The 24538-nt window shown below is 40.3% G+C and overlaps 1 long non-coding RNA gene and 1 pseudogene across 2 annotated transcripts; one reads left to right on the top strand and one right to left on the bottom strand.

Annotated features, from left to right (window-relative positions):
* On the bottom strand, positions 1–3752 carry LOC146520954 (E3 ubiquitin-protein ligase TRIM21-like; annotated as a pseudogene). The gene is made up of 2 exons (XR_014873135.1): positions 3631–3752; positions 1–1932 (listed from the first exon to the last, which is right to left on the bottom strand). The product of XR_014873135.1 is annotated as an E3 ubiquitin-protein ligase TRIM21-like (transcript).
* Positions 3753–13804: 10052 nt separating this feature from the next.
* On the top strand, positions 13805–15053 carry LOC146520953 (uncharacterized). The gene is made up of 2 exons (XR_014873255.1): positions 13805–13911; positions 14537–15053. It is a non-coding gene; the product is annotated as an uncharacterized LOC146520953 (long non-coding RNA).
* The last annotated feature ends 9485 nt before the right edge of the window (positions 15054–24538 follow it).

Below are 24538 nucleotides of genomic sequence, written 5' to 3'. Positions count from 1 at the left end.
TTCACTCAAAGCATTGAACAAACTTTATTGTAAATGAAGCTTTTGGACATTTATTCTCTGATATTTGCTCTTCAGCTCGAGTCTCCATCAGTGGGAACATTTCCTGATTCAACTTTTCTTCTGTTCAAATCAAACTCCATGAGAATCAAAGTGTGAATCAGAGTCCTGATGATCAGATTCTATAGAAACATGGAGACTGTAGAGGATTTACACTCAAGATGTTCATTTGTTCCCTTCAAGAAAAATCAATCATTCATCAAATTAAATCAGTCGTTGATCAGTTTGATTGACAGGACAGATGATCAGAGGTGCAGAGTTTTTACCTCCATCATTAGGACAGGGACAGAAGTATGGGTGGAGTTTGTGAGTGAAGGAGCAGCCAGTAAAGGAGTAGATCAGAGCTGCAGCACCTACATCATAAAAGGAGACCAGACCCTCCTCATAATCCACAAACACCCCCACCTTCTCAGGACCAGGATGAAGACAGAGGGGGATTAAATACTTAGCACAAGCTTTGTACTCATTTCCATTTCTCAGCCACACAGTCCAGAAACCATACTGAGGTCTCGCTGTGATGTCTCCCTTCCTGTTGATCGACTCTGTGGACACTCCTAAAGTCCACTCAGTCTTTCCTTTAACCTGAACCTCAAAGTAAAATCTGCCTGAAGAGAAACTCTGCTCTCCTAAAACACAAACACACTGAGAAAATCTCTCTGGGTTGTCTGGAAGTTTCTTCCTCACATCACTATGATAAACTTGTTTTCCATCATCAGACAGGATGAGTTTAGGATGAGCTGTATCAGGATCCAGAGTCACATCCACCTCATGCTGCTGGACCCTCTGCAGCTCTGCAGCCTCAAACAGCTTCTTCTTCATGGGTTTCCAGACTGTCTCCTCCAGCTGAGCCACAGCTCTCCCCACAGTCCCCTCATATGATGGTGGATGAACTCTGACCTCTGTCCAGTCCTTGCTGGGTGGAGCAGCTTTCAGGGAGGAGAAGCTTTGGAGGAGGTGGAGGTGGTCTTCAGAGCGTGAGAGCTGCTCCACCTCAGAGCTTCTCTCCATCAGCTCAGAGATTTCCTGTTCCAGATCTTTGATGAGACCTTCAGCCTGTTTCTCTGTTGCTTCCTGTTTGTCTTCGATCTCCTTCATGAGCTCCTTCAGGCGTCTCTCAACAGACTCCATCAGAGCCGTGAGGACCTGAACACCTTCTGCTTTCTGTCTGTCTGCAGCATCTTTACTCATCTTCACCGACTCTGTGATCTCATGAATCTTCAGTCGTCTCTTCTGGATCATCTGCTGAATCTCAGCCTCTGTCTTCTCCAGCTCTGCCTTCTTTCCTTCATATTCTTCTCTCAGAGGAACAAACTCGTGGTTTTTGTGGTCTAAAACAGGGCAGAGCATGCAGACACATGTCTGGTCGGTCTTACAGAACAGCTGCAGAAGGTTATCGTGCTTCGTGCACATCCTGCCTTCCAGGTTCTCCACAGCATCAATCAGCTGATGTCTTTTCAGACGTTTCATTGTCAGATGAGGCTCCAGGTGAGTCTGACAGTAGGAGGTCTGACACACCAGGCAGGACTTCAGGGCCTTCAGTCTGGTTCCAGTGCAGACGTCACAGGGAACTTCTCCTGGTTTGGCAGCTTGTTGCTCTGAGCTGCTGCTGCTGGCTTTCTGCTGAGCTTCATGTCTGAACTGAGCAACCATCTCAGAGATGAAGGTGTTGACCCTCAGCTCAGGTCGAGTGTAGAAAGTCTCTTTACACATGGGACACTGACAGCTCTGATTCATGTCCCAGTGCTGACTGATGCAGGTTTTGCAGAAGTTGTGTCCACATGGTGTAGAGACTGGATCAGTGAACACATCCAGACAGATGGAGCACAGAAACTGATCTTCAGATCGCAGATTGCTGGCAGCAGACATGTCTGCACTCTGAGGGAGAAAGAAGAGAAACATTTGATTCAAAATTCACTTTAAATTTCATTTTTAAAAAGAGAGAAACAAGCGTCAGTAGTCTGAGGAGCTTGGAGAGAAAAGCCTCTGGACTTCTTTGAGTTTCTTTTCATCACAGAAGCTTCTTCACCTCATCCTCAACACGGACAAGACCAGGGAATTAATACTGGACTTTTGGAAGAACCCCCCTCCCCTGCAGCCTGTTATCGTCAAAGGGACAGAGGTGGAGACGGCAAACAGCCACAGATTCCTGGGACTGCAGGTTACATCAGACCTGAGCTGGACTCTCAACACTACAGCAACAGTGAAAAAAGCCCAGCAAAGGCTTTATTTCATTCGACTGCTCAGGAAAGCTGTCATGAACCACCACCCTCTCACCCAGGCCTACAGAGGACTGATAGAGAGCATCCTCACCGCAGGCATCACTGTCTGGTATAGAAACACTACACAGACAGAGAGGAAGGCTCTGCAAAGAGTCAGAAAGTCTGCAGAGAGGATTATAGGAACAACACTTGCCTCCATGGACCTGCACATACAAAGCTGTACATACAATCTCAGACACAACAGAGCGGACAGCAGCATCACACACAGAACAAGATTCTTCAACAGCTTCTTCGACTGTTAGACACTGAGAGGTTGATGGCTCCGTGTCAGAGCACCGGCCTCAACGAAAAAGTTATCAATCGTTCTTTTCCTCTTTTCTCATTACCCACAGCTACATCCATCCTATCAGGCTGCTCACCTCCTGCACTTTCAAACGTACACACGTAGGCCTGCAGGAATATCTGGACCACGGCCAATCAGAGAGGTCCTGCCCTCTCTCTGATTGGTTTAGCCAACGATATGGGCATAATGTGTTGTTGACCACACGGAGACTTTCAGAGTTGCAGAGATTTTCTTTTGTTTTTGCTCGAATGGCTGGTCGTACCGGTGTGACCTATTTGTTTAGGCTACGTCCACACTAATGTGTTTTTGTTTGAAAACCCATCGTTTTCTCTCCACTTTGGCCTCCACGCTGAGACGGCGTTTTCTCCAAGGAAAACATTTTGAAAACAAAACATTTGGTGAGGGTGCGTTAGCGTCACAGTGAAAACAGAGACTTTCTAAAACGATGACGCATGTTAGTCATGTGATGCAGTCATGTGACCAATTAAACAAAGATGGTGGAGAGCATTATACAGTAGTTATTTTGACAGTCCTATTAAAGATTAATATCAGTCTGTACATGCTCCACAGAGCTTTTCTTCAAATTCTTTATTTCTCTCTCGCCTTTGCAACTTTGTACTTTTGTGTTACTCGCAGCAACAACTCCACCTCATTGTGAGTCCATTTAAAAAACTCGGTGCTTTTCCTCCACCTTTTGCCGCGACGTTTCAAACAGCCGGAAAGTAAATAAACGGCACACAGAAATGAGACAGGTCGAATCGTCTTGCGTTTCACGCAAGCGCAGGACTGGAACGTAAGCGTTTTCAGCCGTTTTAATGTGGACGCACAACTCTGTGAAAATGACTGAAAACACTAGTGTGGACGCGGAAAGCTGTTTTCAAATCTATCCGGGCGAGTGTGGACGTAGCCTAAGTGGCACCATGGAGAAATGAGGTGGCGCTCTAGAGCCCTGATGAAGTGAACAGAGTGAAGATTTGTGTAGAAACAGGAAGTGTGATCAGCTGCACTCACCACTGTTGCTGAGAGAAACCTGATGGACTCCAGTGAATCTTCTTTTAGAGACAAACAGGACTCGACTGCAGCTCTGCTGCTGCTCTCTCACACTGTCACTTCTAAAAAATGACGTTGAGCTTCTTGTTTTTCAGCTGTTGCTCCGCCTCTTCCTGCCTCTCCCTGCCTCTCCCTTTACAGGAATCAGCCGGTCTGTACTCAGTGGCTGTGTCCTAATTCAGGATCTGCACGCTTGAAGTGCTTTTCAAAAAAAAATAAAAAATTCACCTGCGAAAAATTGAAAATGAATTTTTGCAGGTGAATTTTTTGCAGTTGAATTTTTTCAGGTGAATTTTTTCAGGTGAGTTTTTTGCAGGTGAGTTTTTTGCAGGTGAATTTTTGCAGGTGATTTTTTGCAGGTGAATTTTTTGCAGGTGAATATTTTTGCAGGTGAATTTTTGCAGGTGAATATTTTTGCAGGTGAATTTTTTGCAGGCGAATTTTTGCAGTTGAATTTTTTGCAGGTGAATTTTTTGCAGGTGAATTTTTTCAGGTGAATTTTTTGCAGGTGAATTTTTGCAGGTGAATTTTTTGCAGGCAAATTTTTTGCAGTTGAATTTTTTGCAGGTGAATTTTTGCAGGTGAATTTTTGCAGGTGAATTTTTTGCAGGTGAATTTTTTTCAGGTGAATTTTTTGCAGGTGAATATATGCAGGTGAATTTTTTCAGGTGAATTTTTTGCAGGTGAATATTTTTGCAGGTGAATTTTTGCAGGTGAATATTTTTGCAGGTGAATTTTTGCAGGTGAATATTTTTGCAGGGAAATTTGGAGGATAAAATTCAGTGTTATAAATTCAATGTCTAAAAATACTTGAATTCTGATGATACTATATTTCTTCCATACAATACAGATACATGAAAATAGACTCCAAAAATAGAGTCCTTGAAATGTACAAATGTACAAAATATTGATAAAAAAATGATAAAAATGGAGGCAACTTTGCCTCTGGTACAATGTATAAAAAGATCTTTACTGCAGATACTACTATGGCTCTGCAGATTTTTTCTTTTCTTTTAACCTATGTGGCCTCAGCTTGAGGTTGGAAAATCTGTCTGTCACTTTTTGGTGGTCAAGTCTCTTTGTCAGTTTAACAGTTTCTGTCTGTCACTGTTCCCTCTCTGTTTCCTTACCTGGTTCTTCCTGACCTTGTACTTTCTCCTCACGTTCCCTCTTTCCTCTCTCCCTCTTTGGACTGACAATCATACACAAATAGATTCAATTAGATGAAAAATTACATTAATATGAAAAAAATATTATTAAGATCACTAATAAAAAAAGTCCTCTCTCAGTGCACTTCCAACCAAATAACAAATAACCAAACCACATGAACATCTAATAAAAGATAAACATTGAAACACTGATCCAACATTATTCTTGATTATTGATCATTTGATTTTACACTTTTACCTGAATGTGGCTCCTTTTTTTGAAAAAACTTCCTCATATCCATTATGAACCTGGCTGTCTCTCTGCACACACACACACGCACGCACGTGCACACGCACGCACGTGCACACGCACGCACAACAGGAGTTATAAGGTTAATGAGCATTCAGTCAGTTAGTATCCATTTCAAACAGGACAGTGGTAACAACAGCAGGCTACAGACAATTTTAAATTTTAGATTTTAAATAGGCTGTATACATTTCAATGGGAGCAACAAGACGGTCAAGTGTCGCTGATTTTACTACAGAGCAGGATGGATTGTAGAGTAGCAAACATTGTCAGGAAACACGTTTCCAACACTGCAGGTTACCTGGTGTAATGTTTTTCAGCTAAAAAGAAACATGGCCTGACTCCTACCAACTATATAAAGAGTAACTGAAGGTTAAATGCAGCTAACATGTCCTGTTTTAAGCCAGAAACTCCACCTCCGCTCCGCTGCGTCTCAGCCACCATCGCTCTGGCAGAAAGGGCGCTGAAGCACCCCAAAAATGAGCTCACCCTCAACCTCTTAGATGGCTCCATTTAAAAACAAGATCACAAGCAGGCACACTAGGATCAGGCTGGGCTCTCCAAGTCATCAGAACCCTGGGAGAACATCACCATCAGTGCAGCACCCCTCCAACCCCTCCAACCAGACCTTTATGGCAGCGTCAGCAGCTGGAAGGCAATCCTCGCCAAAGGACGCCTGAAGCACTCCCAAGTCATGACATCTAAATCCTGAACTCCAGGTCTGACTTTGGCACAATTCCCAAAGAAGCATGACTGAGTCACTGTGACTTCACTAATACCATCCTCAGAGTCAAACACATCCTGCACAGGTGTTGTGAGACCATATCAGTGAGACATGAAACACAGGAGAGACTTCCAGAAAAAATCAGTAAGAGTCCTGGATGGTCCCCCTATAATCTGGACCTGGTTCTGCAGATATCTGAGAGTCAACGATGTGTACTGATGGTGTCCATCCAGCCTGGCTTTGCTCAAATGACTCTGAGGAGAAGAGCCTCCAAAGGAAAGGTGTCCATCACCAAACCCTGACCTTCTCTGACCACATGCACGTGTGCAGCTGTGGAAGTCAGTAAACATCAACCTCTGAGTCAAACTCAGACTTGACATGATTACAAAGACGATTCCCAAGGTTTTTAAAACTATATTTAGACCCGTCAAACACCAGTGATTATTTAAAAGCAGCTGCCTCAGAAAAAAGAAACATTTTTTCTTCTTTTTGATTTCATATCCGAGAGTCCTGTAGGCATATGTCCACACCCACATCCACCCTCATCCTCAGACAGAAGCACCAGCTGTGAGCTGCTGGCAAAACACAGCCAAAACAATGAACCTCATCTTCATCGTGTTAAAAATAACATCCAGCACAGTCTGCATTTACACAACACCTCCCAGCACTGACTGTATGAGAGCCCCCCTTAAGGGGCTGGAGCCCACATACCCATCACATACCACAGATTCACAACCTGTAACAAAAGAGACGTGATACTCAGCACACAAGCATTGATCGACCTTGATCTATATCAGGATCAATCCACCCGCCTCTAAATCAGACCCGACCAACACAGACTGAAAGTTCATCACTTCCCATCATCAGTCACGGCTCGCCATCCCGACACCTTTTAAAGAAAAAGATGAAGCAGGAAAAGAAACGGTTTCAGGAGCATCATGTAGAGACGTGCAGGATAAAGACACAAACTGAGAGTCGCAGCACTGTGCAGGACCAAAATCTGACGCTGCAGAGCAAATGGACATATATTTAAATCCACAATGAATACCTGAACATGTCCAAATACTACAAACCTTCAGCTAACCTGTCAGTCCAACAGTGACCCAGAGCATCCACATAAACAAAAGCAGGAAACACCAGAAGGTGAAAGTTTTAGATGATCCATCTGAAACCTGTGGGGTGACCTGATGAGGAAGCTCATAGAGCTGCAACGTTCCTGCAAACATGGGCAAAAATCTAAAGGTGCTTCTACAGAGTTTGAGAAACACCTTTAGGGGTCTTCACCTGAATACTTCTCCTCAGCTCATCTATGTGTCAGTGGATCTCCAACTTCCTAACTGGCAGACCACAGGCAGTAAGGATGGACATGTCTCAGCCTCCACCACTCTCAGCACTGGAGCCCCCCAGGGGTGTGTTCTGAGCCCCCTGCTGTACTCCTTGTACACATATGACTGTGTGGCCACTACAGGCTCCACCACCATCATCAAGTTTGCTGACGACACCGTCGTGGTGGGCCTGATCTCTGACAACAACGAGGCGGCCTACCTGAAGGAGATTAGGAATCTGGAGAACTGGTGCCAGAGGAACAACCTCCTTCTAAACGTCAGTAAGACAAAGGAGTTGATAGTGGACTTCAGCACTAAGCAGAGAGGAACTGACGGGAAACATCTTAACCTGGTTCGGGAACAGCACCATGCAGGACAGACGAGCTCTACAGAGGGTTGTGCGATCAGCTGAGCGCACCATCCGCTCAGAGCTCCCTGACCTGCACTCAGTCTACAGCAGGCGGTGCTGGACCAAGGCCAGGAAGATCGTGAAGGACCTCAGCCATCCCAACAACGGACTGTTCTCTCTGCTGAGGTCAGGAAAGCGATTCCGCTCCCTGAAGACCAACACAGAGAGACTGAGGAGGAGCTTCTTCCCGCAGGCGATACGGTCTCTCAATCACACCACCACACTACTGACCCACACATATAGTTCTTACACACACACTGAACATTCTGGACATTGTTTTCACTTCATCACTTAAATCACTTTAAGCATATTTGCACTGCACAAGACACTAAATAATGTGGATTGCACAACACTGGACATTATATTCCTCATTTCCAGTTAATACTTGTACAGCTGCTGTTATTGTGTGTATATATATTTATATTTCTTCATACATTCTTATATATTTCTATACTGTGTATTGTGTATTTTGTTGTACAGTTATTTTATTTTCAACTTTAATTTATAGATTTTATCTTATTCTTTCCCAGTTAAATTTACCCTTCATTCTAATTTGTGTTGTACAGTTATCTCATTTTTAACTTAATTTTTATATTTTATTTTATTTTATTTTATTCCGTCCAAGTTAAATTTACCCTTTTTGATTTTCATATTTATTTCCTATTTTATTCATAGCCTTTTCTTTTTTCTTTAGGTCACGAGCAGTTGTGTAAGCATTTCACTGCATATCGTACTGTGTATAACTGTGTATGTGACAAATAAAATTTGAATTTGAATTTGAACTATCACCTGGATGCTGAAGCTCCTAGTAGCCATAAGAAATAGCACCGCAGAAGCAGCGCCTTGAGAGTGGTGTATTTCCCTTGGATGGGGGGTTCCTGGAGGAGGGTCATCACACGGCAGGTGATGATATAAATCACCTTGAACGACTGTTGTTGTGATTTGGCAATAGATAAATTGAATTGAATTGAGAAACTAAACAGCAGTGGTGTTTGTAGTGTTACTGAAGTTGGGCTAGCTGGTATGTGGTGGCTAGGTACACAGCTATGGTTAGCATAATATAAACACAGTGAAGCTGGAGGGTGAACGCTAACTTTTTTTCCCACTAGATAAACGCTAACGTGAGGGTTCCCAAAGGTCAGGGACAAATGTAATGGCATGGCAGGATGCTGTAAATGGATCACACTTCAGTCAGGAGAACGACTGAGCTAATCCATCCACAATACGAGGTTAGTCATTAATATACTGCTGCATGGGCTGGGCTGTAGTTAAATCGTAAGGGTTTAAAAACTGAGCTTTAAAATGAACAGTGGTAATAAAAACCGAGAGAGGCCGACAGTGATCACTGACCTTTTGTAGGGGCTTGTTTAGATTACACGGAACAAGATCCAAATCATTAAAACACGTTAAAAACACAACAGCCTTATTAAAACTCAGAGTAGTTTGAACCCGGAAGCAGGATTCATCAGGTCATTGTTTAAAAATTGGTTATCCCACCTGCTGTGAATGTTTTAATGCAGTACAGTTGTTGTTATTATCATTATGTCACATCCTGTTTATGACAGTTAAAATAAATAACATTCATATAAGAAATAAAATTGTCTCATGTAAACTGTATGTGGTGTTAAATAGGCCTATACTACTGTACTATAATGTTGGTCATAAGGGTGGTACTTCAAGAGCCATATATTTTATGAGGTGGTACTCATTGTGAAAAGTTTGAGAAGCACTGGTCTATGTGAAACTTGATATCAGTAATAAACTAGGGTGCATCAGTCATTGATTAGTTTGACTGACTGCAAGGAAATGGAATAAGTGGAACTACTTCTAAATCGTACTGTAGTTACACTGATTTCAGATTTTTATTCATGGTTTCATATTTACATGTTTCTTCTCAGTTTGTTTGTTTTTGGGCAAATTACATTTATTAAATGAACATGCTCAGAGTTGTGAAACTTCAGCTCCCACAATGCTTTGGAGGCTATCAAAAGAAAATGCATGCACGTCAACTATAAATACACACCATGAGGCGTTAGTAAGGTATCAGGGTGTAATGAATTCTTTATTTAATTATGGAACATTACTCCTGCATTAACACAAATCATCATGTAATTCATAAAAACAGATCTAAGTGGTTTCGTCGTATTCTGGGTTAAGTCAGGCACTTATTGCTTACCTGTGTCTTACAAAGGAAACAAAGGACAGCTTGACTTGAAGACTCAAACATGTCTCAGTCATGTTCACAATAGAATGAGGAAACAAATTCAAAGTGATACGGAACATAACAAATATTATGAGATGAAAATAAAATCTGTTTGAGGTTTAAAGAATCATCAAATCTATAAATGACCAGAGTTTAGGTTGAGAAAAAAAATGTCTTAACTGAAGTTACAGGGTGGACTCAAAAAACTTTGAGAAGGGAAAATCCACGGTCTGTATGTCCAACAATCTCAGCAGGTAAGTCAGGCTAAAACTGGCTCCTGGGAGGAAAAGAGTACAAAGAAGGCAAACGCAGAAACAGAAGACTGACCATACAGAGGTGAGTAACCACCACTATAAACCACTGTAAGGAGCCAGCTGTGTTCCAGCATGGTCCCTCCCCTGTGGTGTAAGGTGTGGTTAACACATGCGTAGGTTCTATACTGACACAGTGTTTTTATACGTTTGTCCACGCTTGTCCCTCCTTCCTCCGCCTCTCACTCTTACCCCACTCTTCTTACTTCTAACACTTTTCCTGTTATGTTCTTGTCCTCTTTTCACCACATCCAAACAGTCACGGTCTAACTTCCTGATGAGTCACTTAAACACTGATATTGAAAATCTAGAACAATTATTACAAAGTTATTACTTATTTTTCTGTTTTAAAACTCTGATTCATTGTCAATATCGTATGATTTACTTTTAGCTCAATCAGAATGCATATATATTCTTTTTATGACTCTGTGTTCAGCACAGTTTTTTTTTTTTTACTTTAATACATAAAAACTGAAGAAGCAAACAAACAAAGTTATGTCTTCAAACATGACTCAAACAGCACCACACATCCACGCTGCAGGTTGTTTCTCCTCTGAGTTTAATTGTGAAAGTCATTTGCTATAAAAAATATTTTATTTTGAAGGATCAAAAGGAAATTATCAGGTTTTCTCTGTCTAATGTAAGAGGACCAAACTTTTAGTGCATCAGCAGCTGCGTGTTGTTGTTATCAGGACTTTAACTGGAGATGAAGATGTTGCTGCCACTCCTGCTCCTCGTACTCGGTAAGAGCGCTCTTTGAATGCAAACACAACAACACAGCTGTTTGTGCTTTTAGACAACATAAAGTCTAACATGAGTTTACTGGATGTAAACTGACTCTACTTGACTTTATTCCTTATAACCCCCTCTGGGACTTCATGCAGGGCGCTCACAGGGTTACAGCTGAGTTCATATCTGTTTAAGACGAACTGTGTGTTCCAGACGTCTCTGTTTCTTACTGATAGAACCACAAACCTGCCAGAAAGTAGTGATGTTTGACAAGATTAATGACTATGGCAAAAAAAAGAAAGAAGAAAAAAACTTGTCCAATGATACAAATGAAAATTGGTTGTGTTGCCAGTTGTGTGTAACATTGTCAGTGGTGACACTTTTCTATGTTGTAACACTAAGATGTTTATTTACTAATAAACTGTTTTCTCTGTGTGTGACTGTGTTTCTGCCTCATTTGATGCTGTTGCATGGTAAGGTTATGTGTTAAAAATTGATGGACTGCGATGTCATTATTAGCGCTGCTGTCTCATAAAAAGAAGGTGTCTGGGTTCAGATCTGCTTGTATCTGTGTTCATTTTTCAACCAAATGCTGATATAAATAAGAGATGGTTTCCTCCTTTCACCTCAGTGTTGTTCAGTCATCCATCAGTTTTCTTTAACATCTTTGATGTCCTTTCAGTGTTTGTTGGATAGGAAGAATCCATGTTTGAATACTTTTCATAATTACATTAGGTTACATACACTTTCTGAAACAAGAGGAGAAAATACACTGCAAATACATAAACACTAGGGGTGCAACAATACTCGTATCGATATTGAACCGTTCGATACAGTGCTTTCGGTTCGGTACGCATATGTATGAACAATACAAAATTTTTAATTTATTTTATCAACTTTCCTTCTGACGGTGCCGTCTGTGAGCGCTCAGTGGATCTGCGCTCGACAGTGCAGCCTAGGCGGAGTAGTCGAACGCAGATTCACTGAGCGCAGGGCAAGCTAGCGAGACAGAAGCTAAGCTCGTTGCAACATGGCAAATTGAACCTCCCCCACCCTCATTCAGATCTGGCGTTTGGAACTATTTTGGTTTTCATGTGACGTATGACCCTGAAGGTAAGCGCGTCATGGACTAAAGTAAAACAGTATGTTGGATGTGCCAGCAATGCTCAATTACATTGGTGGGAACTAGTGCGTTAGCGCAGTTAGCTCGTTAACGTGTTGGCCGTCCAGCCCCACGCACGGGGCGATCCACGGTAGCTCGTTAACGGAGATTTGCCGTGTTGTGGCGTTAACGTCATTTCAGATTAACGCTGACAGCACTAGTGGGAACACAACGAATACGACTGCACATTTACTCCGACATCATCCTAGTGCAAAGACAAGTGGAAGCAGACAAAAACAACAAGCAGGCATGCTACAAACTTTAGCCGAGTCATTTAGACAGCCGTTAGCACATGATTCTCCTTATGGGGACCTGATATGTTTAATATGCTGCTGAGAATATAGCCCAGAAGAAGCGTATAGTATAGCTTTTAATTTGGAAAGAGACATTTCTCTGTAATAAACTCTCTTTTCCAAAGATGAGTGATTCCTCAATCAGATACAGGGCTCGCAAAATCCATTTTTCCAGTCGGGCTACCAAAATCTATCTCTGCCCTGCCCGTCGGCCTATCGTAGGAAGGAAAAATATATGTCAATGCTTTTGCATTCTTTCGGAAATGTAGCTGGGTAATTATGTCATTGGCATCGGTGAGCCACTGTCAACATGTGACATATTGAAATCGCGTTTGAATTTGTTTTTTGCTTTCACTTTGCAATCGCGTGAACTGTGTATAGAGAGCGACAGCACTGATTGGTGAGTGATGATAATTTGCACCAATTCTTCTGACATCTTATCAATCGTTAGCTTACTATGCAAACATGACAAGTGAAATCTCCGCAGCTTAAACATGTGAGAGGTTGATCGCGCAGAGAATCGCTGAGCGTTATGTGAGTGCGTGTGTAAAAGCAGCAGGATATATATTTTAGTTCTGCTGAGCCAAATAAGACAGGTCAGGGTGAAGAAGTGACAGCCAAAGAAAAGCTTACCACAAAACGGAAAAGTTATGACAAATCAGACTATAAGGAAAAAAGAAAGTGCAGCTTTATGGTTTCATGGACAAAAGAATTTCTGTGGCTGCAATATGACGAGCTAAATAACCAGGGCTGCACATAAGTGGTCCGCAGGTGCGCATTCGCTGTCAAAATAAAAAACACGCACAAGATAAGAAGTTGCAACGCGTGTTTACGTACATAAGATTTTCTGGAGGAGGACAGACATTTGTTTAGAACTCTTAAAGATGTCGAAGAAGCTCCTTTAAGCAGTTACTTTGGTTTTCCTCCACCTCCAAAGAAATGTCAGAAGGAGTCCGAACCACAAAAGAAGCGCGTATTCTCGGAAAAGTGGTTGCAGGAGGTGAGCTGGCTTCAAACAAATGATGAACGCACAGATGTGGTGCAGAATGTGCCGTGAAAATTAAATAAATGACAAATTAAAAAGGCATGAACATTTTTTTTTGTATCGAAAAAATATCGAACCGTGACACCAAAGTATCGAAACGAAACGAACCGTGAATTTTGTGTATTGTTGCACCCCTAATAAACATGTTTTTGTTGTGTGTGCTTGTGTCTCCTTCCAGTTTCCCAGCATGCCCTGGCTCCGGTGGTGGAGGTGTATGAGGGGGAAAAATATGTCCTGTTGCCTTGCAAGTACTCAGGTTTTATACCTGAGGAAAATCCCACAGTGCTGTGGACTCGCAATGATCTCCACCCCAAATCTGTCCACCTACGACGAGAGAAAACAGATGATCTTAAAGGGCAAAACCAGCGTTACAGAGGGCGCACATCAATGAGGCCTGATGCTCTGGACACTTTAGACTTCAGCCTCACTCTGACAAACCCTCAAATGAGTGATAGCAGCATCTACACCTTTATAATTTCGCAATTATAAATCTCTGGAGGTGCACATCTGGTTCACCAAGGACTGGGTACAAGATTTGGCTATTTTTAAGCCTCCACGTTGTGAGTACGCCTTCATTCAAGCAAAGGTAAGTCAGCTTGAGTACTGCGAGTAAAATGCGTTTGATTCCCCCCGAACATTCAAATTAGTGCAGCATAAATTCATTCATGAGGGGGAAATTACAGTGAGAACACGTGGAGGCTGTTAGAGGGATAACATAGTGAGTTCAGTGCATTGATGTGACATTGTCCTGAAGGATTTAGTTATTCTTTATGGTTAAAGAAATTGCCCTTATTAATTCATATTTATTATAAATAATCCTAATTACACATCTTGCTTCCTTGTTTGTGTGCTGTGTCACTAAAAATACATTCTGTTTTAGTTTTATACATTAATTGATTAATGACCTGCAGAATCTCCTTATCATATTAGGTGTCCACAATTGTCACTTAAAGTCGAACTTTATGTTTTCTCCCTCTTGAAAGTGATTACATCCTTGCATTACACACTTTAGGTAAATTTTTTGCTGATAGGTTTCTAAAAACAAACATGCAGATTTAGAATATAACATGCAGCATTCTATAGATGGATACATAAAAACACTTTGTTACATTTATGATAAATGGATTTGAAAGTAGATAAAACACATTTGTGTCGGCCTTGGCTCGTTAAAGTTTTTGTCTTTAAATGAACTTTGTCTGTGTGTGTTTCAGGTCCTGCACTCTTAAAGACTGAATTGCAGCATTGTAGCCATGGGTCACTGTGAGCATCACAGGGAAGGTTGAAGACGCCCACTGCAGCTGTATGGCCGGAGTCATGGAGACCTGCAGCCATGTCACTGCTCTTCTGTTTAATGTAGAAGCAACAGTGTTGATCTGTGGCACAAGGACTGTTACAGATGAACCTGCATGCTGGGCTTTGCTGGGTAATGTGACCAAGATACAGCCAGAGGTTGGCCATAAGATAGACTTCTCCTCTTCAGCTGCCCAAAAAAAGGTTCTTGATCAAAACATAAACAGACCATTCGTTGTGACAGGTAAAAGAAGCCGTCCTCAAAAAAGAAAAAGTCCACCTGCTACTGTGGAGGAGTTGGATCAACTGATGGAACAATATTTTCCAAGCATAGTTCTGTTCTGAATAACCCATATTTTAATCTAGGGGGGCATGTAAATACTCAACTGAACTGTACTTACTAAGTACCACTGTTCAAAAGTTGAATAAAGAAACAAATGTTTGCCTATTTTTAATTAAAAACACTTTGTAGAACATCACATCAGTTACAATGTAGAATCAATGTCATGTATAGTTTACAAATGACAAAATGTTCACATAAAATCATGACAGCATTTAAATAATATCACCCACTACTAGCATTCTGTAATTTACTCTTTTGAAAACTTATCACTACATAAGTTTTACTACCACACTGGGGCACATGTTCACCAAAACGCAGCAAACCTTTGCCATCTTATCCAGGAGGGTCACCTTTTTACCCACACATGTTAGAAGTAATCTGATTGGCATGGTGGTATGTAGCATGTAGTTTGAAGCAGGGATTTCGTAGTGCCCCATGTGTAGTGTTGGAACCCAGTCAGGATTTATTTCATTCATTTCATAGGCTGGTTTGCTGCATTAATGCCAAATAATTAGCATCTGTATAAATAAAAGGTAGTTCTGCATGTTTGTTCTAAGTTTGTGCTATGACCTCAGAGCGCATTGAAAATAAAACAGGCTATAAAGAATAATATGAAGTTATCTGAATGAAAATGTCTGTAATATGATAGATATATCTATCTCACACCAACAGATATCTGTGGATGGTAGAGAACTGAATATCAGCTCGTCTCACAGCTGCTATCCAGGCTAAACGCCTTCTTTTGGTAACATCCAACACCTCATGATGCTTCCAGGTGAGGAAACAATGAAAAGAGAGCCTGTTTTCAAGCTTATTCCTTTGCCAGTAGTGCAATCTAACATTACAACCGACCACACAGCAAGCATTTGTTTGGACTGCTAATATGGCGCCTCGACCAAAAATCCTGGCTACGCCCCATCTGGTAAGATTACGCTCCAGAGTCCTATTAACATATGGATCTAGAAAGAAGACGCTGCATTTTTAACTCGGAGGGAGATGGAGAATGAGCCTATTTCCCCCCCCAAAAAAAAAAGTAGAGTGTGTTCCTTTAAGTACTATATTGTATATATTGTCAAAAACTAAAGTGTACATAGCAGTTGTTGTATCTTGTTTACTGTATCACTGACAGATAATTTCAAAGTCAAGTGAACGCTACATTATAGTGAGACATTGTGTAATGTGAAATACTGTAAGCAAATGAATAAACAACCTAATTCGTGATAGACGTTTGAATCCAACTGTTTTTTGCAGATGTGCATAAAACATGTTACTTTTAGTATTGTTATCATTATTGCACTAAATACATTTTAGATAAAGGATACTTTGATATACATTCTACTGTAAGGTTGGAAATGTATTTTCTTCACCCTAAAATATCTTTTGAAATGTATTTTAGTTTGAAACAAATATATTTTCAATTTCAAAAATATATTCTTTTCAGCATCACAAATACAACATATTTACCATATATTTGAAATATATTTAGGCCAGGAAAAAAATTTTTACTGTATGGGACCTAAACTGGGTAAACTAGAAAGGAAGCACGAACTATGAAAAACCCTGGCAAACAGAAAAAACAAAACTCTAAACATGGCAATAATGATGAGCTTATATATGTGAAAACCTGAACGCAGGACATGCATGGGAACAACACATACAATCTGACAAGGACTGAATGAAAAGGCACAGACTAAATACACACAGGAGGCTAATGAGAGAACTGGGAACACATGGAGAACAGCTGACACACATGAACATAACGACCTCACAGTGGAAGAGTAAAACTAAACACAATGAACACAAGATCTCTTGAAAAATAAAACAGGAAACATAAGACGCAGACATGACAACCTGAACTTGACAACGTAATGTGGTGTCGCGATAGAGGAATAACCGGGGACTGTAACTAAGATATTGATAACGCCACCTGGGGGAGGGCGTTACACCCCAGGAAAGATTTCTCTAGCCAATGTACGTATTGCACTGGCTACCAAAGCCCACAGACTCGTTATTAACGGCAGAGGTGAGACAAAGGAAGTTTACAAATCAAAGTTTATTAAGAGGAACTACTAAAAACATAACTATAAAATCAGGAAGGCACCTAGGGTAGCAGGGTTGAGATGGCAAAATAGTTAATTAAAACACTGATGATTAATTTAAACGATGATTAAAATGACCAGACTCCCTACCACGATGCTACCCTAAAACAATCACAGCATGATAAAAGAATAACTAAACAAAATAGTGGAGACCGGCCACTTGAGGAGGCAACCTACAGGGAGGAGTGCCCAAGGGTGCCACCAATTACTCACCCGTGTGACTTCACTGCAGACCTCACTCACACTAAACGGTGCAATCTACCTATGCCCGGTGTGTACACTCGCATGCATCAGGAAGGGGATTCCACCTCACGTGCCTAGCCCCTCAACAAGCGGCCGCACCTCCACTAAAACAATAAAACAAAGCATAAAACGTTACACACATTAATAAAAGATCTACATAAAACAAATACACCCCAAAGTATTGTTCGTTATAAAAGCATCATGTAACAAACAAAACAGCATGTGACAAGACAGCAGCAGTATAGTGCAAACCTGCAACAAAGGAGGGAAACAGTTGTCAAAGTCCACCCTACTATATGCCACGTCATGATGAACGCAAGAGTCCCACTTACCACTCTCTAAAGGGCAATACTAAACCGAGTAGCTTTCCTGAGAGCATTAGGCAGCGCTTAACTGCCTAATGCTCTCAGCCACCTTGGATGGACAAGACTGCCAAATGCCTCCTTCTGGTAGTGAAGCGCAGCTGTTTCTTATAAGCCTGCTAATTATCGGTTGGGAAGGTGTGGATGTCAGTGGTGCGTTTGTGGACATCATGTAAAATCCTACCCCAGAATCTACTTCACTACAGTAAGACACAGACATGAAACACATGAAGGACAAGGGAGACTTAACAGGGGTGTTAGACACACGGGGAATCTAATGACAAAGAACTATAACAACCTAGGCATGATAAAAATTAACTTAGAAAACCTGAAGGGCTTAAACATAAACCATAAACTAAAACTCAAAACGCTGGGTCAAAAGACCCAGGATCATGACACCATCATCTGTTTTTTCTTCGGTAACCTTCGGTCACGCTCTCGGTTGATTTTTTTTCTAGTCGGCACATTCATTTCCTCCATTACCCAGGCGGCACGGCGGCTGGCTGCTTCCCAAACAAATACACATGTGCGGCTTGGCACTTGTGCTGTACGTAACAAGTCACGTGACGTGAGCTGCGGTTGTGATTGGTTCGGCTCTGCGCTACTTAATTTGGATTGGCTGTTCTTTTTTTTAAGAGGACAAGAGAGATGAGGCCTATCGCAATAGTTTAACTTTTCTATCGAGAAAAAGTTATTTCGCAATACATATCGTTATCGTTCTATCGCCCAGCTCTACGTGGCCCCTTTTAAATTTAGGCTTATGGCCTCTACCTCTTATGCGTATCGCAGCCGGTTCAGCCACAGCATCAAACAGTGGCTTAGTTTTTGCAGAGCACCACTCAACAAAATGATGGTAGTAGAGAACCATTCCTAGGAAGGACCTGATTTTCCTCGCACACAGTGTCACCCCGTCAGACTCCATCAGGTCTTTCTGCACATTGTCTATAGCCTGCATTTTACTTGGGTCTGTTTTCACACCCTCACCACATATGATGTGTACCAGGAACTTCACAGACCGCTGAAGAAAGTGGCATTTCTTAGGTGAGAGCTTCAGGTTGTTGGCAGAAAGTAGCGAGAAAACCATCTGCAGACGTTCAAGTGCCATCTGTTCAGATGTGGCATAGACCATAAGGTCATCCAGATAACACAACAAGCTTGTGCGGTTCTCATCAGGGTTTTAATAGTTTTGCAATTTTCATTAGTTTTTATTTTTATTTAGTTTTGACTTCAGATTTTCAATTTTATATCAGTTTTAATTAGTTTTTACCAATTGTTTGCTAGTTTAGTTTAGTTTTTATTTTTTTGAAAATCCTTAGTTTCAGTTTAGTTTTGATTAGTTTCAGTTATAGTTTTAGTCGTGTTTGCAATAATTAAGTGTAACAAAATCCCAGTTTCATCATATCAGTCATTCTGCTCATCCTTGGGTATGTTGCTATTCCAGCTACCATACTGCACCCTGGACAGGTCGCCTGTCTGTCGCAGGGCTAACACGCAGAGACAGACAACTCACATTCCCACCTATGGGTTCTTTAAATAAATAAATAAAGGCAGATGAACAACTATTGATACCAGGCAACTATAAAACGTATATCTTGGCCCCAATGAGACTATTAACTCTCGCAGCACCGGGTGTTCGTAATTTTGGTTCAAGTGAATTGATAAACTTTTTGAAGGTAATTGACTCACAGTTGTGTAGATATCCCCGTCCTGTTGTCTCGGGATGCATCACGCTGCCTTGCCTGGGGTTAGCTTCTGTTTTCTGGGGATGAGGGTTGAGTGTGCTCCCTTACCTTCTCAAGCTAAGCTAGGTTAGCCTTCTTGTGTGAGCTTTTCAAGTGCACTTTAAGGTTTGTGGGATTTTTTTCCCTTTAGAAATGTCCCTCACAATTTGTCTGTTTCCACTACAAGACACTTGCTTTATCCAAAACACAGTCATATTCAAAGTAATCCCAAATTGGACTCTGGCGCTTTCTCCCGACTTTTCCTGACATGATTCTGCGCGTGGACGGAGTAGCAACACAGACGACTCGACTAACGTGCTGCCACCTGCTGGCATAATGAGACACAGCAAGAAAAAAATCTGGAAACGAAACTTCATTTTCACCCTTGACTCTTGTATGACACGCACACATCAACGAAAACTAAACACATTTTTGCTATAAATTCAGTTAATTTTAGTTAGTTTTGTGAACACTCATTATAGTTTTAGTTAGTTTTCCTTTTTTTGTTTTTGTTTTTATTTTTATTTCCGTTAACGAAAATGTTTTTTCACTTCTAGTTTTCGTTATTTCGTTAGTTTTCGTTAACAATAATAGCCTTGCAAATAACACATAAAATAATGAAGATATTTTTGCCACTTTATTTGGCACATCATTAGATGCTCCCAGTTTGGTAAAAAAAAATAAATAAATAAAAGAACAAACAAAAATAAAAGCCCACCAAAAGACTGATGTCTAAACAAAGGCTAAACAAATAAAATGATATCATTTTATTTGTCCAGTTTCAATATTTCAATATTTTTAAAACATGTTTTCTCTAAGTTTTATACAAAAAAGAAAGACATTCAAAAAGTTCATTTACAACAAAAAAGAAACAAGGCAAAATGCTAGCTTTATTTACAGCCACTTCTTCTCAAGCTAAACAAATAAAATGATATCAAACATTTGTACTTCTTCTCAGTACAAATACAGCAACAGCGCAGCAGCCACATTTCCTGTTCACGTCACATCTCTACTTTGAGCACAAAAACCACAAAAGCACTGTTACAGAGATGTGACTGTCAACAAAGAAAATATGTTGGCTTCCTAGAACAACTTTCTTTGCTCACACAAAAAACATTTTCTATGTCTGTGTATAATTTTATCATGCTTAGTTTAACACTTAATCACAACGTTGTAGCTAAGAGACAGCTGTTCACTGAGACATTAATATATCTAAGACAGTCGTGCTTTTAATTTCGAGCTGAAGATTTTTGTGTTTCTTTTTACTTGATCTCACTCTCCAGTCATTTAACTCCCTGCCATCCTAGCTACTGACATTGTCAGGACTATTTCTCCACATGATTTGAGTGACTGGAGTTTTTCCTGTCTGTGAGAAGAGTTCCAGCTTCCATCTTCTAGGGTTTCGTTTTTAGCATCTCACCTGCTCCTCATCCAATCAGCAGGAGGCTTTTTAAACCAGCGCCACATGCCAGTGTTCGCCAGCTTGTCCTGCTACCATCAGTGGTAACTTGGCCTCCTCGTGTTCAGCTTCATGCTCGTCAGTTCTGTGTCTAATGTTGCCTCTCTGTCTGCAGCTCCATTAGATTCTCCTCCTGCCATGCTTTCTCTCCAGCACTGGTTCTGTTCACTTCCAATACTACACAGCAAATTCAAAAGTGTGAAATATATTGGTGTTAGTAGTCTTCTTGCAAAAGTAGAGTTAATTTTACTCTAAGTAGAGTCACATTTTTTAAATGTAACTCTGAGGTGTAAAATGATAGTAGTTAAAATCGAGTGTTAAAAATGAGTGTTTCTATGTCAAATCTGGAGGTGTTACAATGGAAACATTAACTCTTGACCTCTTAACTCTGAACTCCTACAGGGGCTATGACACCAATAGAGTAAATACACAGACTCCGCCCCCAGCACCATAGGCTCCAATCGAAGCTGAAGTGAAGCCGTTTCAGAACATTTTGCTCTACATATTTGAGTTGTTTGCCATGCTTGGTAAGTCATTTTTTCAAAGATTGTTTCAATTATTATTATTAGCTTTTACTTCTGTGGGTCTTTGGAGTTGAGACAAAGCTGTGTGAAAGGCATTAGCCATGTTGCTCGCTGATAGCATAATATTCTGTTTTAGCTAGCTGAAAGGTATTAGCCATGTTGCTCGCTGATAGCATAATATTCTGTTTTAGCTAGCTGAAAGGTATTAGCCATGTTGCTCGCTGATAGCATAATATTCTGTTTTAGCTAGCTGAAAGGCATTAGCCATGTTGCTCGCTGATAGCATAATATTCTGTTTTAGCTAGCTGAAAGGCATTAGCCATGTTGCTCGCTGATAGCATAATATTCTGTTTTAGCTAGCTGAAAGGTATTGTTTGCGGGCAAATACCACAGCCTTGAAAAATGGGAATTTTCAGTCAAATTTTTGGTCAAATACACCTAAAACAATGTCTAGAATGTGAAATGTTGGTATAATGGAGCTACTTGAAGCCTGAAAACGATCTCCCATAAAACAAAAACGAGCAAACAGCAGTAGCAGACGTCCTGACTGGTTCTACGTTAGCATTTAGATCCTCCAGAGTTTTGTGCACACGGTTTAGGTAAAAATGAAAAAGGTTGAGGTTTTACATTTAGTTCAGTATTACCTGTTGTCTGTGTCCTTATCTTTTGGGAAAATACTTTACACAAGTAATGTCTCAAAAAGGATTCCCTTTTTTTTACTGTGCTGCAATTGATTTGTGCCATTAATTAGTGTCAACTAATTTTTATTCAATCTCCACAGAGGATATGCTTGTGAAGATGGAATATGGGGGAGAGCAGAAGTGCGTTGCAGTTCCACAAAGTGATGAATGAAGGACATGCATATTGTATTGAAGAAATAAGTGATGAGAATGCTGTTATTTGCATTTACCAGCTCACCTATGTCAGACCTTTTGATAAACAAAATTCTAATAAAAGTGAGAACATGTACACTGTTACATCTTTAGAAAATGTTTTGAAATTGTGGTGCACAGTTCAGAATAAATGTTTTTCAAAAACCATTGCATCTTTTTAATAAATGTTTATATCCAAAGGAATTTCTAGAAGTCCAGAACAGTAAAAATTTCCACTTTTTAGAATTAATTAGAAGATAACTCTTACGTAGTTAAACTAAAATACTCTTTGAGAGTTAATATATAAACTCTTAACACCTAGTTAGCATTAGTCAGTGTTAAATTATCAACTCCAGACAGATTTAGTGTTTAACACTAAATCAGAGTTAACGTACCAACTCTCCAAAAAGAGTTAAATTAACACTCTCTGGTGTGGACCCATATAGACACTTTAAAAGTGTTGAAATCAAATCTGACAGTGTTAATTTGGACATGCTAAATTTGCTGTGCAGGCTCCATCAAGAGCTAGTGAAGCTACAGGAAAAGGCAGGCCCGGAGTTAGCAAGCCTCAGGATTGATTGAGGCTGCAGTAAAAAAGGGGCACAAGTATTTAGAAGATGCCGCCTAAAAGAAGTAATATCAATGAGGAGGAACTGGAGGACATAAAGAAATCTTTGAACTTTATGTCAGAAGAAATTACAACCATTCCAAAACAACAAAAACTGATAATCAACTTAATTGAGGATATTAAAGAAGTAAGAAGGCAAAGTGAGGAAAAGGACAAGAAGATTGCTATGTTGGCAGTACGAGTGGCAGAGTTGGAACAATATTCGAGAATAACGGATGTAATAGTAACGGGTCTGGGAACCAAGCACCAGACATATGCACGAGCAGCAGCAGAAGAGAGAGGGGAGCCGCCTGAGCAAGAGTTGCGCTCCCTGGAAGAACAGGTAATGGCCTTTTTCAATAGTAAAGGCATTGAAATGGATAGTAAGGACATTGAGGGGTGCCATACTCTTCCAAGGAAAAACAAGAATCAAAAACCTGCCATTATTATAAGATTTGTTAATAGGAAGCAGAAGAAAGAGCTACTGAAGCAAGGAAGGAAGTTGAAAGGAACAAATGTGTATGTTAATGAACACCTAATCCAGAAAAACACAGATATTGCAAGACAAGCAAGATTATTAAGAAAACAGAAGAAAATACAGTCAAGCTGGACAACAGATTGTAAGGTGTTCATTAAGTTAAATGGAACACCGGAGCAGGCTTACTCATTAAAGAGCTGACGGAGTTAGAAAAATACGGCTAAAATGTAAGGAAAAGCATTGGGATGGTCGATGGTGATTTCAATGAATTGTCAAATTGGTGGTTCTTGACTAAGACAAAGTATTGTTAAAGGTGATGGTGTGTGGATAACATATATAATAAAGTCAGATGTCTGACAGATTTCAAGTAACAAATCAAATGGATGTTGAAAGTGGGACATTGGGTATGATAGCAATATTGATCCTGACTGTAATTGTTTTACCACAATGGACTGTAATTATTATACAATGGAACAATTTAATAGGAACATAGAGCGTAAGAATATAACCATGGTTCATTTTAATAGTAGAAGTCTATATTCAAACTTTCAATTTATTAAAGAATATATAGCACAGTTTAATCAACCATTTGATGTGATAGCAATATGAGAGACTTGGATAAACACTGGAAAAGAAGAGGATTTTGAGATAGAGGGATATGAATTCCTCCACTTAGATAGGACTAATAAAAAAGGAGGTGGGGTGGCACTCTGTGTTGATAAAAATTTAAGGTTTGAAAAAATGAGAAGAATGATGAGGGTGGTAGATGGAGTGATGGAATGTATAACAGTGGAAATAAATATGAAAAAACAGAAAAATATGATTGTAAGTTGCATATAGAACACCAGGGTCAAAGATTGAGACTTTTAAGGACATTATGCAGGACGTATTTACAAATGAAAAAAAAAGTAAAGTAAAAAAGTTATTACACATATTACACAGAAGATTTTTCTTAAAAGTAATGCAGTACGTTACTTAAAAGGAGACTTTTGTGTCAAGGCTGAAGTGGATCAGTGTCACACTGGAAAAACACCAGGCGAGGCTTTTCTGCAACCAGGTGAGCCAGATGAACAGGTTAAATAGATGTGTGGTGGGCGTGGCTTTTTTAAAAGGAAAAACTAAAATAAATATGTTTTCATTGGGGTTATTCCTTGTGACTAATACTAATTAGTATAATAAACGTATGTCTTTACTTTAGAAGTACAGATCCTAGCG

This window comes from Neolamprologus multifasciatus, chromosome 3 (assembly GCF_963576455.1).
Source record: "Neolamprologus multifasciatus chromosome 3, fNeoMul1.2, whole genome shotgun sequence".
Lineage (NCBI taxonomy): Eukaryota > Metazoa > Chordata > Actinopteri > Cichliformes > Cichlidae > Neolamprologus > Neolamprologus multifasciatus.
The sequence above is the reverse complement of the archived record's forward strand: the minus strand, read 5'-3'. Positions and strand labels throughout refer to the sequence as shown.